Here is a 14,989-nt window from a genome sequence, read left to right on the forward strand (position 1 = left end):
AGGTATTAGATTAAGTTTTTTCCTTTGCAATATGTCTTTAAGTATAATTAATAGTAGAGTAAGCATTATTATTCTCAACTATAAATCACAAAATTGAGAATAAAAGTAGCTCAGTTACTTGCCAAAAGTCACAGAACTAGTATAGGACCTAATCAGGTTTAAGACACAGACCACTTTAATTCAAGTTCATTCCCATAAATATTATGCCAAAATGAAATAATGTGAAGAACATAATTAAAATGTTTTAGTGCTCTTTCACATCAATACTTTATGAATAATAATATGCATTGTGAAAGGAGTTAAATACATTTTAAAACATGTTTTGAATGTCTTTGTGAACCTGTGTCAGCCCTGATATATTCTCTTTTCAAATTCTTTAAACTCTAGTAATAAAGGAAAAATAAAGAACCTGGATAATTAGCTCATCTGCTAGTTCACATATTTTATGAAGAATAAATCACTATAGATGATCTGCTTCAGGGTGAAGTTTTATTTTTTCTTTGTGAGTTAATATTTCTAACTCTTTAACCTGGATAGCCTTTATATATTTAGGATAATTCCCATCTTGTAAGGGTCTCTCCTCAGAAGAGAAACTGTGCATACCCTGCGTAAGGCATGTGACCTATTTTCATGTAATCACAAACCCACACTAGAGATTTTAGTTTCGAAAGGAGGTGGAGGTGTCATGTATGATATACATGCAGGGACGGAGGGGAGCTCAGACAGGCAGCAAATTACAGAGGCAGAGAAATCAGAGACATCACGTGTATCCTTATGTGCACATAGCTCCTGGATGTGTATCTGCAAACCTGACTCCCTATGTTCCCAACAACCCTCCTCTTAAGTATTAAGGAATACATTATTTTCTGCTTAAGTAAGCTAGAACAGTTTTTCTTTCTTTAAGTAATAATTCTGACTGTTACTCTTGGGCAAAAGATGTTATAGTAACCTTTTGTGCATGAACTAAAAAAGATGACTATAAATAAAAGAAATTAAGAGGGAAAATAGCATTTTCTTTAGTAGGTCTTCAATAAATATAAAATGTTCTTATATTGCTTTCTGTTAATAAAATCTTTAAATTTGCCCCAATTTTAACTTGTCAACTGATAATTCTGTCTGTAATTGAACTCTATGAAATGTAATAGTTAATATGTATAAAGGAGTAATCACTTCTAATTGTTAGTTTATTAAAATGGAAAAGGTCTCAAGTATAAGGAGACATGTAAGCTATAACGTTTTATTAGAAAATTGCAAAATGATATCTTTTTTCATAGAATTAAAAAATATACTTTTTAAAATAGTTATTAATTTCTTATCTTCACAAGAAAAGATAGATTGCCCTTAGTTTGTGTTCAGTCTCTGTTTCTACTTGGTATCAAATAATTAAGAGAGAACCAAAATTAACTAACCTTCCTACCCAATCAACATGCCTATTTCATCTTTCTGGTTTTCTCTATAAAAATAAAAGGGAATATTTTAATTATTCTGTGCACATTTTCACTGTACATGGACTTAATGAAATTCTGAGAGTCTGAACTCTGATTTGAACTCTTGGAATCATTTGGTGAAGTTCCTTGAATCTCTTTAAATTAGAACTAATTTGCAGAAATTTCAATTTTGCTTTTGATTTCAGCAACAGATCATCAAAATACTTTGCTACTTCTTTTATCTTAACAGGTATAGAACTAACAGAACAAATCAGAAGATTATTTTTGTCAGTAACTTTTCCATAAATGTTAGCATAAATTCTAAGTTAACAATAAATCTTCTCAGGAGACAGTTTAAATGAATACCATTATGTAAAGTAACACTATAAACTTAATTCTCTAAATAAATTTATTAAAGAAATAAATATGTATACTATTGTTATATACATATATATCTATGTGTATACATACACACAGGTATGTTTGTGTGTAGAAGAATGTCTTTGAAATTAATAAAATCAAGTCAAATTTAAAATGTCATCTATTTGAAATAATAATTGCATAATTATACTTTAAAAATAAATAAAAATTATTTCCTTGAATGTCAGTGTACAATAAAATATGGATTTCCCACTAAAATTTATGAGGTGTGAGTAAACATTATGATGCTATGCTTACAATGATGACAAAATAGCATATTTCAAAAACAAATATATTTAGTTATCTAGTTTGTTTAAAGTGAATATATCTAGCAACCTAGTTAGCTAAAAGCAAATAAGCTACCTAGTTTGATTACTGATACCTATTATTATTTTTACTGGTTCTTTTTAGTTATACATGACAGTAGGATTCATTTTGGTATAATTATACAAGCATGGAATATATATTATTCTAGTTATGACACCATTCTTATGATGGTGGGATGCACTGTAGTATATTCATATAAGTACATAGGAAAATTATTTGGGATTCATTTCATTGTCCTTCCTTTTTCTATCCCCCTCCTTTCTTTTTGTTCCCTTTTGTCTAATCTACTGAATATCTAATCTTCCCCTCTCTGTCCTTATTTTGGGTTAGTTTCCACATATCAGCAAAAACATTCCACTTTGGTATTTTGGGACTGTCTTATTTCACTTAGCAAGATAATCTCCAGGTCCATCTATTTACTTGCAGAATTCAAAAAGTCCTTCTTCTTTATGGCTGAGTAATACTTCACTGTGTATATATACCACAATTTATTTATCCATTCCTCTGTTGAAGGGTATCTAGGTTGGTTTTGGTTCTATAGCTTGGCTACTATGTGTATTGAGCTACTATAAACATTGATGTGGCCGCATCACTGGACTATGCCAATTTTAACTCCTTTGGATATATACAGAGGAGTGGTAAGACTGCATCAAATGGTGGTTCCATTCCTAAGTTATTGAGGAAACTGCATACTGCTTTCCAGAGTAGTTGCATCAATTTTCAGTCCTGCCAAAATGTATGGGTGTACCTTCCCCCAACACAATCTTGCCAATATTTGTTACTTGTATTCTTGTTAACTGCCATTCTGACGAGACTGAGATTAAATCTTAGTGTAGTTTTAATTTGCATTTCTAAAATTCCTAGAGATGTTAAACATTTTTTCATATATTTGTTGTTCGTTTGAGAAGTGTCTGTTCAGTTCCTTTGCTCATTTATTGATTGGGTTATTTATTTTTATGATTTTTTTTTTTTTGGTTTGGAGTTTTTGTATTTTTTTGAGTTCTTAGAAGACCAATGAAACAGAATAGAAGACACAGAGATAAACCTACAAAAATACAGTTACTACATACTTGAAAGATGCCAAAAAAACATATATTGGTAAAAAGATAGTCTCTTTAACACATGGTGCTGGGAAAACTGGAAATTCATATAGTAGAATGAAATTTAACTCCTACCTTTCACCCTGCACAAAACCCAACTCAAAGTGTATCAAAGACCTAGGAATCGGAACAGAAACCCTGAACTTGCTAGAAGAAAATGTAAGCCCAACATTCCAACATATTAGTTCAGAACTTACTTCCTTAACAATACTCCTAAAATGCAAGAAGTAAAATCAACGAACAGTAAATGGAATGGTATCAAATGCAAAAGTTTCCTTCACAGCAAAGAAACAATCAAGAATGTGAAGATAAACAGAATGAAAGAAAATCTTTGCCACCTGCATCACAGAAAGATTATTTTCAAAATCTATACCTAGTATTCTTTAAAATATATTTCTCAGTAATAATTCAATAGAATTATGTTCAGCATTGTGTTTAAAAGTAAATATTTCCCCCAACATCTGAAATTCAGTCATTCATGACATATATTTTAAAATGAAAAACTAGTTTTAGAATATTATTTTCATGGAGGCCAAGTAGATAAGAGAAATATATTTAGCATAACCATGTAATAAATAACTCCATTGGAAAATATTCACCTAAAATTGAATTTTTGTTTGGATTTGGAAATTCCTATCTATATTCATGTTGTCATTATCAAAACCAATACTGTAATATTCTTGTTCCTCTAAATCCTTTTATATGCACAATTTATATCATTTTATATAAAATCTCAAATATTAAGCTTCCCTAATCCTCTCCTCTACACCGTGTTCTCCATGAAACTTACCACAATCTCACTCTTACTAGCTTATGTTAGCATGTTTTCTCTGAGAGAATAGCATATTCCTCTGTAGACACTAGCAATGCTTATATTTTTGTAATTAGAAGAAGCAGCATACCATCTAATTCAGTACATAAATAGATAAGACCTATGGGTGTCTATGATGGCACTCCAGGGACAATATTTAACAAAGTTAGTCTTTAGACCATATACTTTTTCAATATTATTGAAGTGTTAATTTCACATCTACTTTTCTAAAAGTCATATTTACAAAGGTTATAAAACTTAACTGTAAACAATTTAAAGGGAATACTTATTCAAAGTTTGGACACTGAAGATTTTCTTAACCATGACAATTCAGAAGTCAGAAAAAGCAGTAGAATGTTTTATTATACACATACACACACATATCTGTATAAAATAAGAAATTTTGTGTCTCTCTATATGGCATGTGTTTGTGTGTGTGTATATATATTTATATATATATAGTTTTGTAAAGCAGCAGATCATATAAAAATCAATTAGGGAATAATTTAGTTATAATACCAGTGACAGGTGAATGATTAGTATCTAAACTACACCAAAAAGTTTTAAATTTTGACTGAAAAAAAAACTACTAAAAACGAATTCAATATATAGAAATTAATGAACATCAAATTCAAATATTAAGCAGCATAAAAGAATTTTAAAGTCAAAGATAAAAATAAAATGATAATGAGATTATCAATCATATCCATAGATTTAAAGACTTAAGATATGTAACTTAATGATTGTGGAAATGAAGAAACATGAACATTCTTATCTGTTTTGGAGGGCACTTAATTATTATACTTTGCAAAAATTATCTGACAATATCTATTAAAATACACATACATTTATATATAACAAATCCATCAATGGAAATGTATTCCTAGAAATCAAAACCAGGGTACAAGTAAAAATGATTAATGATATTTAATATGTTTTTGAATATGGTAAAATGTTCATGAAAATGCGCATTAATATAAAATACACATACATTTATATATAACAAATCCATCAATGGAATTGTATTCCTAGAAATCAAAACCAGGGTACAAGTAAAAATGATTAATGATATTTAATATGTTTTTGAATATGGTAAAATGTTCATGAAAATGCACATTAATATAGGAATAGAAGACTTTTCTGTATTATAGAATAATCTCTCTGTATACCATAACTCTTAAACTAAAGCTCTAATGATTGATTTGTTGGATTGTTGTGGGGTATGGATGAGTAAAAAGCACAGCTGAAGAGAAAGGTCTATAATCTATCCTCATATCCATAATATTTTATAAAGCTATCAATGATAAAATCTATATGTTGGTGGATATGTGTACATGTAAATAAAAGCATGTTACTTGGTGGATTCTAAATATGAAATGCTTATAATATAGATAGTAAAACATTTATACCACCACAGAAACATCTATTAGCACCACGAACCCAGATTATCAAGTTGATGTTCCACAAAAGCTCAGGAGAAGCAGTAGGCATTTTATGTTTTTCCACAGGTCTTTCTATAGCTGCCAAAAATAATGTCACTTGATTCACTTCAGTCTTCCAAATATTATGCAAAGACTTCACATTGGGAGTTTCTTTTCACAAACCCATACAATAAATGTAGATACTAGATTTTCTTTTGGAAAAGAAAATATAAATAAAAATATAAAATATAAAGTAGTTATTTGTATAGAAATAGCATGGAAAGATTAATACCTATTGGGTTAATGTGGGTAGGAACATTAAATAAAGGGTGATTCAAGAATAAGGGAAAAGCAGACTATTAATATTGGACAGAAGATATTTGCTCTAAAACATCCTATACCTAGTTGCGTACTATAAACTTATTTACCTAAGATTATTTATATACACACACGAACACAAGTACATGTAGTATATACTTGAATTTATTTATGCCTGCACGTGTTTATCTAATACAATTCTTGATAAATTTCTTTTTTTGATCAATAGAGAAATCAACTTTCAACTGAATCAAGTAAATATTTTTGGGTGAAGGAAATGAATTTCAGAATAATATCTAGATTATGATTACCTATTGCAATAAAAGTTCATATTGCGAAAAATAAAATGTGTTAGTGTGTTTCAATTATTTGTAGTCATAAGTATACATATATGTAATAGAGAATTGAAATAAGAGATTAATTGAGGCATAAATCTTATAAAAATTACCAGTAAAAAATAACAATTTTAGGGTACAATCTTAATTTGAGCCTTCTCCCCCTTCAAAATACAAAAATATTGTGCTTTACCTTTAGATTTTACATATATCTCCATAATACATAACATACATCAGTCAATAATATTATCATTAAATGTCAAAAGAAACCACATTTTACAATTTACAAGCACATATAAATAATACAAAGGCTGTGGCTATATGAATTGCTTTCCTAAATTAAGTTCTTATTAAATGCTAGGCACCATGACTTTGGAATACGTAAATTAATTTGTATTAAGTCAAATTCTGTACATAGATTCTTTTAACATTTTATGCAAAATGAGTAACTAGGACGACTGGGAATAGATGAAAAGAGACAAATTTTGCCAATAGCTGTGCTTGATTTATTTAGATTTGAAAACCATGATGGAACACCCAGTTAAGCAGTCAACACCCAGTTAAGCAGTAAAGCAGCTGAGCCAGTTATCTTTAAACACCAGAACTGCATGCTGAAAGGAAATTCAGATGAGCCCAGAAATGAAGGACCATTGGCAGTGATAGCCATTCAGAGACAAAGTAATATAAAGGAAGCATTCTCAACTAAACCACTTCTGCTATCACTTTCTTGAATATGTTTTTATCCACGTGAAAATGAAAAGAACTTCATTGACTAAAGCAGAGGATGTGTTGGATACAGAATTGCCTCACAACCTATTTTTATATACTCCACATACTTATAATTGTACATATTCAGGTACATGTATTTAAAAGATACATGCTGACAAGTTGCTTTTACAGGAAATTTCTTGTTCCATTTTAACAATTATCAATGTCACATCAGAACAGTCATTGCATATATGTGGGGTATGTGTATATTTCTTTTGTTGCATATGTGTTTCTGTGTATGACTTCAATTCATTTATGTTATTTTATTAATAAAATTTATAAAATAACAAAGAAATAATATTTTTACAGTACTGGCAATTAACAAATAATTGGTACTGTATAAAGTGGGAATATATATATTCTCCAATTACAATTTGTATCTAAATTACTGAGTAATATACTAAAGCCTGAAATTTTTATTTTTCATGTGTGTGCTACAATATCTTAAAAATTTTGACTGAAATAGAAAAGAAATAATTGAAGTTATTATATTTAATTATAAATACATTAAATTTAGAAATTTAAGACATGTAATTTTGAGAAGAAAATTAAAATTTAAAAAACTCAATCTTTTTATACATCTATGAAAAAGAAATAGCAAAGAAACCAGGACCACAACTGAAAACAAAGCAAGAGAAGTGATCACATTTTTGTTGTTAAGATTATGATAAATTCTATAAAGGTGCAAATGCTTTATATGAAATGAAGATTAAGTTAACATATCTAGATAAGGTACTTTCATGCATGACTGTTAAAATAATGCTTGTCTTAATATTTTTATGCTAATTCGAGTTCAGACAGAGTTCAAAAGAAAGTGATTTATGATCATGAAGGAATATTTGCCTCAGAAAAATTTTAAATAAGTTTGCCAGTCCAGAGAACTGCTGTTTATTAGATTAATGGTGAGTTTTGTGATACTGAGTAAACAAGCAAGGTAGATGTTGACTTTTCTGCTTGACATTTAAAAAAATTGATAGTCCCTTGTGAAAATATCGAAAAAGGACTATTGAAACCAATGTGCAAACCATCTATATTCTTTTGTGTGATTCCTCTAATTACAGTCACTTGTTCTCTTTTTGTCTGTTTCCCTGTATCTCAAACTATTATCAATGTTTGATTTATTAATAAATATGTAATCTTTAAAATTAATTCAGTCACTCATGTACATCCTTAAATTTTTATACAGCAATCAATATTTCAAACTTGCCTTAACCTTCTGAAGTGATCTGAGATAGAAGTATTGAGGATGGGGACAGCCACACAGAAATCCTTCTTAGGAACAGAAGGCACTTAGATATTCTTGCCCACTTCAAAATGAAAGGAGGGAGTTAAACAAAACAGAAAGCGACAGAAATAAAATAATTCTCCTTACTAACACAATAAGCAAAATCAAAGCATTGGTCAAGGAAATAGACTTGGAAAATGGTTAAGCATTAGCAATCGATTCTTCATTCCTCTTCTTATTGTTGCCATTTTCAATGGAGGCAAATTAGAATGTTTTCTAGAAAACATCCCTAAGTCACATGAAGGAATTGCTCCACACGGAAATAATACATGGTAAATATGTCTTCATAAAAACCACTTACATACTGAATTTGATAAAATTCACTTCTTAAAAGATATATAGTGTATGTATGTATATCTTTTAGAAAAGACCTGACAAAATTTTTATTCTTATCAAAAAAGCTGAATACTAAAACTGGCAACATTTTTCAATAAATTTTCCATTATCTTTTTCTACTCTATCACTGTCAGAACTTCTGAGTCTTTTTCAATGATAAACAGCGTTTTACAGGAGATTTCTTCACATGGTTCAATCCCAATGTCTCTCTAGATTCTGACTTGTTTTTCTCTCCAATAAATTATAATAAAAAACAAGGCACATCAAATGAGATAAGACCAGTGGAGAATTAGTTCTCAGTGATCTTATATGCAATCCAAATAGCAGAACTGAGCAATTCTCTCATATCCTCCAATAGTATCACTCATACTTTCATAAATGACATAAAATTCAAATCTACTAAATTGGCCTCACTGAATGCTAATGGGGGAAAGAGAGTATTATGGTTTGGATATGAGGTGTCCCCCAAAAGAGCATGTATGAGACAATGCAACAAGGTTTAGAGGAGAAATGATTGGATTGTGAGAACCTTAAATCCCCTGATAGGGATTAACTGAGTGGTAACTGAAGGGAGATAGGGTGTGGCTGGAGAAAGAGGGTCATTGGGTGCATGACTTTTCGGGTATATATTAAGTATCTGGAAAGTGGAGTCTCTGTCTTTGCTTCCGGATCACAGTTTGAGGGCTTCCCTCCACCACACTCTTCCTCCATGATGTTCTGCCTCACCTAGCATCCTGAGGAATGAAGCCAGATGTCTATGAACTAAGATCTCTGAAATTATAAGCCCCCAAATAAACTTGTCCTCCCCTAAGATTGTTCTGGTCAGATCTTTTAGTCACAGTAGTGTAAAAACTGACTAACATGGAGAAAGGGAGAAATCTAGGAAATAAGGAAGTTAATTACCTGATATTTTGGCTATAGATTTGGAACTCATATATCAATATAGAAACACAGTTGAATTTTCATGGTAATATGTAAGTGTTTTCTCTACAAACATGGATAATGAAAAACTAATGGACAACATAAATTCTGCTACAATATGTCTTCCTCCTATTTTAGCAAAAAATATTCAGTGCTTAGCTAACTTTATAGAATTAAAGAACATAAGTACAGTATTTTATAAATGTTCCTTTTTTTTGCATCCCAAAATGAATTCTGATAATGCTTCTCAAGGGCTACCTTTTCTTAACTTGATTTCATTAAATGTTATCATTATCATTTCTAGTAAAACTGAATGATATTAATGGGAGTGGTTCCAGGGTCAACAATTCAGGTCTTACCTTTATAAAAGGTAAATGATTAGGGAAAAATACTATGAGAAAAAGAATATATACATATACTTGAAAAAGTATAAAGCTCTGCTTTATTACTTACATTTAAAATAGACCCAGATGGATCAAAACTTTCACACAACTAATCAAAAAATTACTAAAAGAATTATGGCTACTGAAAATAATAATCTGGGAGGGGAGAGTCTTTCTAAATTGTGGCTTATGAATAATAACCATAAGCTATTAAACAAAAAAGGATAAATTTGACTATATTACATATTTATACATAGAAAAATCATAAACAAAATCAGATGTGAAAGATAAACTAAAAAATGGATTCACGGTACATGTGATGAGTGAAAGCAATTTTCTTCATATATAAAGAAGTTTTGCAAATCAATAAGAAAAAGAGAAATATAAGAAAATAATGAATAAGTGGCTATAGATCTGGTTAAATGTAAACTGAAGAAAAAGACTAAATTTACTAATAATGAATAAAAATGTCTTATTTGATATGTATTTATATATGTGATCAAAGTAGATACAATTCACTTTTATGTATTTAAATGTTAATCATTTTCTCATATTATGCCAATATTTATGCTACTGCTAATTCAGTCTTTGATGTGTTCATTTATTCACTTAACAAACATTGATGGAATGTCAGGTGCAGCACACGCTGTTCTGTCTATTGAATATAAAACAGTAAACAAATCACAATTCCTGCTATCAGTGCCTGTATTTTAATAGGGGAAAAAGAAGCAATACCAAGACTGAAGCAAATATACCACAGAATGCTATAATGTGATAAATGTTTCATAGCACACATCACTATTAACATTTAAAGATAAAATAATTAAGTAAAATAAAAATGATAGAAATGTTTAAATATAATAGAGATAGGAGGAATTTCTTAGGAGTTTACTTTAGGAAGACTTGAAAAGTGTGAAGAATTTTATCATAAAATGTCTGAGGAAACTACATGCAATTCTTGGGAAATAGCGAACAGAACATTTGTAACCTGGTTGCTCATTTGATTCATTATCTTTAATGATAACACATAGAAGCTAGACTGAAATAAGGAGAATAAAGAAAATAGGGTAGAAAATGACATAGGATAGAGGAGGAGGAAAATTCTATAAAAGCATCAGGGATTATTTTTAGTTTGTCAATGCAATGTGTGTGTGTGTGTGTGTGTGTGTGAGAGAGAGAGAGAGAGAGAGAGAGAGAGAGAGAAAGGAAACCACTCCATGTTCTGGGAATTGGAAACCCTGGTGTGAACTGTGGATTCTAGTACTTACTGAGATCAACAACAATGAGGAAGGGGTCTGTGAATGATAATCAAAAGTTTGTGGACTAATTGATTATTAATTATTGGTGTTAAGTGAGCAGCAGATAAATGCAAGATTTGGTGACAACCAATGGCTAAAGATACAAAAGAGGCAGTCATTAACAAATTGAGAGTATTTAGAGTATGAAATGTCAGAACAAAGAGAATAACAAAGTCCTGAGAACAGGGTCAGTAGCAGTGGAAAACAAACAAACAAACAAAACAAACAAACCAAAACAAAGCAAGACAAGTTGAGAAGGTCTCTCTAGAGAGGGAAGTCTAAACCAGAACTACATCAGGGCCTAATCACCTGAGAACTGGTGTCTTTTATGGCATAATTTTTTGAAATTCATACTTCTTATATCAGATTAATAAAAATAACAAGCTCATGTTCTTTCTTCCTAATGCCCTTCAGATAACATCTGATGCAGATGTTTCAATTTAATCTCTTGAGGAAACATGATTTATCCAGAATTTGCTTCTAGTAAAGCTGGAAAAATTTCTGCCAGTTGTGATTTTTTTTCATTTTGTGCACTTCAGTGAATTTTAAACATATGTCTTCAGTTTACCCGGTTCCCAAAATGTTTTTCACAACAATAAAACTTAATAGATTTAATCTGTTTCTAGTTATCTTCATTAAAATCCATGTAAAATTTAAAAGAAGGATAATTTGCAAAATTTTTTTCATGTACATCACTTTATTATACAGCAAAATGTAGAAGTTCCCATTCCTCGGATAGTTCCGTAGCCAGCTTTCTAATATCCTTCTATATTTTTACATTGTATACTTGTTATTAACTTGATACTTTTGCATTTGAAAACTATATTTTCATCACTGCTATTTTTGTTATAATACTGAATAATTCATTATATTTATGGACTGAATAATTTACCATTACTCCAAATATAAAGTGATGAAAAACTATTTGATGGTTAAAAAAAATTAATAACAGGAAGAATAAAATCACACTGTCAGATGCTCACCTTCAAGTTTGATGCGTTCAAGTTCGTGAGGTATGATGACTAATATACTTTCAAAGTGCTATTGAAACCTTGCATCCTAGAGTGACTCTTGACATATTGTAGCAATTAATATTTTGGAAACACTTTTGATTAAAGCCACTACAGAAAAATATTTTCTCATAACTTCATATCTGTCTCACTTTCTTGAACTAAAATATTTTATATGATATTGTTACCAGAGTCCTTGGCCAGAAACCTGGCTCTGGGTTATCCCAAGAAATCAGTCCTGGCCACTCATCCCAAAAAACAAAAGAAAAAGTAATGGTGAAAAGCAGGAAGGAAACTACTCATACAGCCATACTGGGAAAGCAAATGACATCAAGTGTCTCAACCCTGCCTTGGGGAGCACTGACATGAGCTTTAGGTTTAAATAAAGGAAGAACGGGGGTCGGGAAAAAGAGGTGTACGTAATTAAGTAGGCTTGGTCAAACATGGCCTGGTTGATTGTATACCAGTTCTGCTTCTGTGAGGTAGTCCCAGAGACATGCATATCTTTTGAGGGGCAGTCTACATTTTCTTCCTGGGATGTTTGTCTATCAGAACTGTGACCCTGAAGGCAGGGCAGTTGGTTCCAGTGAGACAGCTGATCCTGTTTAGGGTGGCAGTTCATCATGAGGTGATCTACCTGCACAGTCTCCATGTTCCTGGAAAGTGTAGGAAATCACTGGGGACTTCTAGGCACCTGTCTAGGAGAACTGGAACAGGAAGTTGCAAAATCTAGGTGTTGGATGTCCCTAAAAATTTTGAAAAAAATCCTTAGATACTCTTACATTGATGTCTTCAGTCTTGAAGTAGCAAATTATCAGCTTTGGGCAAACCCTTCTTAAATGATTAACATGACTATGTGCAGAACTGAGCAGGTATCTGACCCAGAGTTTAAAGTAATGAAGGAGACAATGAATGAAGGCAGAGATGCCATGTTTTGTCCCACTTTTAGTTACCTGCTGGGCATTTGTAAGCTCAAGTGAAGACTCAGGGCTTTTTAGCAAAGGCAGCCGCTCTAAGCTTCTGTAATAATATCACTTATTTGAATTATTGATGAACATATTTTATTTTAAACTTAGCAATAAATTTAACATGTGTATGAAGAAAATGGAGATAACTATTTTCCTTTTAATACTAAAATATGTCAAGTTAAGGCACTCTAAATTGCTTTCAAATGCAAAGAACTTGGAAAAAGGACATTTTTTTTTTCAAAATAATTTGGCACATTGAGTATATAAATATCTCCAGAAAAATCATGGGTTTTGAAATTGGGTGCAAATATTATCAGGTATTATTAATTTTTTTCTACTAAAGAAACTAGGTTTTGTCCTTTTCTCATAAAAAGGGATCCAAGAAGATTTCTCTTGGAAGTCTGTATTGCCCCATTCAATAATTCAAAATCATCACATAGGTAATGTGTTGTTAAAGAGTGAATAAATACAAATAAGCCAACTTGTAACAGGGGCCACCTTGAAATTATTGTTTGACTCCACCTCTTCTTTCACCTTTCCACCCCTCTTTAATACTTTGGTTGAAGAATGGCCCCACCTAGATGGTTCTATGGGAAATAGTATTATTGCACCACTGATCAACATAAAGCACATGAATTAACTTGCAGGAAAATAATGTGTCTAAAACAAAAATGCAGGAGTTGGACCCAGAGGATTGAGTCCATTGCTGTGTCCTAGAGAAGACACAAGTTCTAGCTAATAAAGGACTGGCCCAGCCTGCAGCTTCACTGCCTCATTTCCCTCCCCATAAAAGCCATTTGCAAGACTGAACCCTCAAATAGAGCTTTGAGAGGCCAACCCCTCTATCTTCTTTATGAACAGCTTTGAATAAACCTGATTCATTCCCATCAACTATTGTATTTTGGTCACTTTAAGTGGTGGGAAACCTGGACATTTAAATCCAGTAACAAGTTTAGTTGATTTTTTGCTTCTGAATCCCACCTCTGCTGTTACAGAGTGGCCCCACAAAGTCACTGGCACATGAAGGAACATGCTATTTCTGAATGTATTTCAGACTTATCAGTGTCTTTAAAACCTGAAGAACCACACTTAGTTTTCAACGTAACAATGACAACCTACTTGGATTCCCAAAACAGCTAATTCTATGGTCTACAACTCCATTTCTTTGAATAACATCCAATGAGGCATTATCAAGCTCAACAGTGACTAAGGACTTGGCAGTACACTGAGTTAGCCTAAACTTTACACAGATTTCTTTTTGACTTGAAGTTCCTGACCTCCCTTCTCTTAGGACATTTACTTTAAAAAACTTGCAATTGAATTTTTTGAATTATCCTTTGATATGTAAATGTTCTCCCAGCATCTAATCAGTTTTACAAACCAAAAGTGTCTTTATCTCAAGGACTTGGGAGCCATCTCTTTGAAATATAATCATTAAGAAAGAGAGTACTTTTCTGAGTCTCTGTGGATGGATGGCAGTCTAACTTCAATGAGAGACAATCAGTAAACACAGATGGCCAAAAATCACACTACAGAATTTCCACCGGAATATCCTACTCCCTGAAAAGGGAAGTCTTGAATGCTGTTGTAAGAATGTAAAAGCGTTCAGTCATTATGAAAAAGAGAATAGAGATTCTTCAAAAATTTAAAAATAGAACTGCCACATGTCTGGCAATCCTGACTCTGGGTATATTTCCAAAGAAAGTTAAATCACTATGTCTAAGAGATATGTGCTACCCCATGTTCACTGCAGGATGAACCAAGTTAATGGAGTCAGCCTGAGGGTCCATTAATGAATGAATGGAGAAGAAATATGGAATGTCTGCACAATGAAACACTATTCAGCCTTAAAAAAAGAAGG

Source organism: Sciurus carolinensis, chromosome 5, assembly GCF_902686445.1.
Source record: "Sciurus carolinensis chromosome 5, mSciCar1.2, whole genome shotgun sequence".
Classification (NCBI taxonomy): Eukaryota; Metazoa; Chordata; class Mammalia; order Rodentia; family Sciuridae; genus Sciurus; species Sciurus carolinensis.